The sequence below is a fragment of the Apis dorsata genome, unplaced genomic scaffold, assembly GCF_000469605.1.
Source record: "Apis dorsata unplaced genomic scaffold, Apis dorsata 1.3 scaffold_575, whole genome shotgun sequence".
Taxonomy (NCBI): domain Eukaryota; kingdom Metazoa; phylum Arthropoda; class Insecta; order Hymenoptera; family Apidae; genus Apis; species Apis dorsata.
The window spans coordinates 463,713-468,328 of NW_006263785.1; positions in this window are offsets into that span (position 1 = coordinate 463,713).

Genomic DNA, 4,616 nt, shown 5'->3' on the forward strand with positions numbered 1-4,616 from the left:
CATACGAATCGTATTGACCGAGTCTTCTTCTCGAAGAGCTCACTCGGTCATATAACGGGATGCAAGGAAAACGCACTCGAATTCCCTTTGATTTGATCGCACAATGATGGTTTTCGTCCCAACAATAAACTATACGAGGGTAAGATACGTGCTTTTCGAAGGTATTCGTCCAGTCGAGGAGAAATTCAGGAAATCAGGATCGCAAAAGAGACAAGCTACCTGCTCCTCCTGCAACCTCCTACAACTTCCTATTCCTATGATAGAGAGACGATGAAGGGAAGGAAAAGAAAAAAAAAAATCAGGATCAGGAAGAAAAGTCGTGAACGCGAAATACAAAAGAAGACACGAAAACGAAACGTGTCAGGATTGAGCATCTACGTCAATATACCGGTTACACGCGCGCGACCATCATCCCCCTGCTTGTTCGTAGACGAAAAGTTTCTCACGAAAAGGAAGAATCATGAGGCGGTCAACTTTGTCGACGAGAAACGAAAAACGATCCTTCCACTCTCGAACCAGAGTTCTTTTTTCCCCTGTTCTCCTATTTCTTGATCGAGTCAAAAAAGAAGATGCACTCTGTTACCGGGAAACAGAACACGGATGCAGACCACAGGTCTGAAAAAGAAGTAAATGTGTGTGTATGTGTGTATTGAAATAGTAAGTAAAAAGATGAGATTACTGAAGACTGCAAAACCGGTGTCGTCCTATTAGTATTTACGAAGAAAATGTCAGACCGATAAGCAATTCGCAAGGTTCGCGCTTCTACCGCACCTTCGACTCCAACTTGGGTCGCTTACGTTACTTACATTGCTTACATAATAAGCGATGAACTCTCGAAGAACACTTCTCTTCACCCTTCTCATCCTGTCCTGGTCCATCCCTTCTTCTCTTGATACTCGTCTTGTTTCCTCGCAACGGCAGCGACGGCAACAGGCGACAGAGGTGGCACATGAGCACATCGCGATGGAAGCGCGATTGGGACTTTACCATTGAGAGTATAAAGGGAAAACGGTCTCGAACGGGAGGGAGTAGAGAACGGAGGTCGACGTTACGCCAGAGAATTTCTTCTGGCGATCTTCTTCTCGATAGTTGTCGATTGCCGTCTTCCTCTCATCCACTTGTACGATATCTTTTGCGCAACTTGATTGGCTTAGCTTACGCGACGCACATAACCTATTCCGCAACCATTCCGATCCAACTGAATTGTTTGTCTATAAATAAATAGTAAAATCTCAAAATTGATATGATCTGGAAAGATTTACTCGCATATTCTTTAATTTAAAAATCAAATTATATTCTCTTTGATAACAGAAAAAAAATATATATACCTTTAAATAAAATATATATATATATAATTTAATGTTTTATCCTTTCTCTTTTTCCTTCGAGTCCTAGAAGTTGGTGAAAGACACGAGTGAACCTTTAAGCGGCCGATCCTCATCGTAGATTATTTCATAAGCATTCCCAATACGGAAAAGTTCATCCGCTGTTACTGAGTATGAGTTCGAGTTGTTGCGCAAGCTATTCGAAGCCGGGGATTGCTCATTCGTACGCTCTCTTGTTTTTTTATTTACTCACATGCATCCGTGTTCAGATTTTTTAATACAAATGCATATGGATTTAATATATATATAGAAATATTTTTGAAAAATTATCAAAATATATTTTTTAAAAAGATTCCAAAATAAAATTGATGAAAAGCATTGTAAGCATTAGATCCGTGCTGCCCTCTCTCGTGATTTTACTTATTTAACAGTAACATGAGAAATGAGAAAAATTATACCTACGTATTTGTATCATATTACGCAATTGATAAATTTTTTAACACAATGAATAATTTTATAAACTATTTTATAAATTATATACATATAAAATACATTATATAAATTAATGTTTTTTATCTGTTTATTTCTATTTCAAATGTATTTTAGAAAATCGTACGTAATTTAAATTATATATCATATATTTGTTTATTATTTATTTATTATTTAAATTTTACAAATAAATAAATATAAATTAAGAAGTAAAATCTATTTTTATTTTATTTTATCTAAATAAAAATTTTCTTTAATTTAAAATAAAATTAAATAATGTTAATATGCATATATAATAATATTGCTAAAAATACAATCAAATTGAATTAATTTTAGATTTTTTATTTTATTACGCATTTTTTATTATGCAGCTACATAATAATACTAGTTTAATTAATCCAATTATCAATATAATATATTTAGTATATATTTAGCAGTTTTAATATTAATATTACATTAATAATAATAATACTAATTTAATATTAATATTATTATAAACAGATTTCAATATTGAGTAAATTAAAACTGCATATTAATTTAAAGGATATATATATTAAATGTATTATTATATATATTATTATATATATTATAAATATATTATTATATATATATTAAATTTGCAAACATGTGAAAACTCATATCAATAAATAATTAAAATAAATGATAATTTTAATTTTTTTTATTAAAGCTACAATTTTAAAACAATTTTAAAATTAAAAAACTTTAATTCGTTAGATATTTTTTCGATAAAAAAAGAAAAAAAAAACATAATATGAATTACCTTTCGTCGCTATACACCTCTTATGTAAGTTGAAACGAATTAACATTCGATGGGTGACCGAATCCAACATAAAATTTAAAAAACCGACAGGAATATCGGGTCGTAACTCGTTGGTAATCTTTGGCAGAGTCTCCTTACGACCGATTGCTAATCGCGCGCCTCCTGAGAAATTCAAGCGGATCTACCTCGATCACGTAGAGGCGATTTCAAAAACGGGACACGTTGTCGCGAGCATACTCACGCCCATGCGCGCACCTACGTGATCGGGTTTTGTTTTCCACGGCCTCGTGTACGCGGAAGAATTATTCCCAAAGGGCTTACCGCTTTGCGTTGTCCCGGAAAAGGTGTGCGTACATACGGCCGTTAACATTCCTATACGACTAAAACGTTCAATTTTCGAAATCCGACAAACAATTCGATCTGTTTGCCAATGTACGATTTCGATATTATAGTCTGGTTTTTAACAAAATTTGGAAGAACCGGTTCCACGTTCACCCAGTCATAGTTACGTCAGATGTTACTCAATGCAAAAGAACTCGATTGCACCAGCTGCAGAAGCGAGGGAGTTGTGCCATCCCCGTTTATCTCTTCTTTTTCTTTCACTCTACACGCTCTGCCTCTTCGGCAGATAGAATTCAGAAACATTATTTGAATATCAATCGAAGAAAACTATCGATTCCAAAAATAAAAATCGTTTAATCTTAAATGCGTGTTCGATTACAAGAGACACGCTTTCGCACGTAACATAATATTATTTAACCCAGAATAATACCGTATAAGGTGATTGCGTAACGATAGAATTCGCGTGTTGGTAATTCGCGACATAGCTGCAAGTCTGCTTCTTTTATTATATAAACCCACGGGTTTTGCGCGCGCAGTCTGCTATTATCGCAGTCGCGGTAGCGCCCCCAGGACAGAAAGTTTCCTTCATGGAAACGGCCAAGTTTTCGAATGATTTCCGCCGAATTGAGCACTGTTGCGCGACCAAAGAACTCGTCGAAACAAGACAATGCTATGCAGAATACGATGTTCAGTCTTCTATGTGGCATTGGTATTCCAGAAAGCGCACACACCTCTTGTCGTGGAGCAACAAGGAAAGTCAGAGAGAACGTCGTCTTCGTGCTGTTGCATCGCTAACACGACTCTCTTTCTGCTCGTGATTCCTCGTTCGTGAATCCTCGTGATTTCTCGTAATTCGTGATCCGCGATCCCGCGATTCGGCCCTAAAGGTCGATATGAAACGCGAGATACGCTCGTTTATGTAATCTCACTTCTCTTTTCCTTCATCTCTCCTCTCTTTGCAATTGTGCACAACGATTACTTATGTGCCAATCAGCTTTCTATAGAAAATTATTCTACATCGATTATTTTTTAGCGCATAACATTAATTGAATGGATTGATGTGGAATTATCGAGAATCGCCGTGTTATACTAAAATCTTTATCGATGAGATTTTTCACCGAATCTTTATATCGTGAAATAAAAACACTAACAATTAAAAGAAATATTGGTATAAATATAAAAATAAAGAGGATTAATAATGTATAGGATAAACAGTGCATTTAATTGATGATTTAAAATTTTTTAAATAATTTTTTAAAAAATTTTTTAAAAATATATTATTTTATTATATTAATTTTTTTTGTATGAAGATTTTATCTTAGATTTATTTAGGATGAATTTCCAATTATAAATTGTTTGATTTTATTTGTTTAATTTTATTAATTTTATTTATTTATTTATTCCTAATTTTTTAATATATTTAATAACCTTTATACTTCTAACTTTTGATATTGCAATAGAATAAAATTTCTATTTTATTTGATTATTTGATTAATTTTTATGTTTTATAGAGATAAATATAAATTTATTTTTATCTTATAAAAATAATAAATTCGTTCTTTTTTTAAAAATTATTAATTCTAATTATTCAATAATTGGATTTATAAATAAATCCTAAAATATATAATTTTTTTTAAATATGTATAATAAAATAATTTGAAATTGTTTATTTTAGAAAT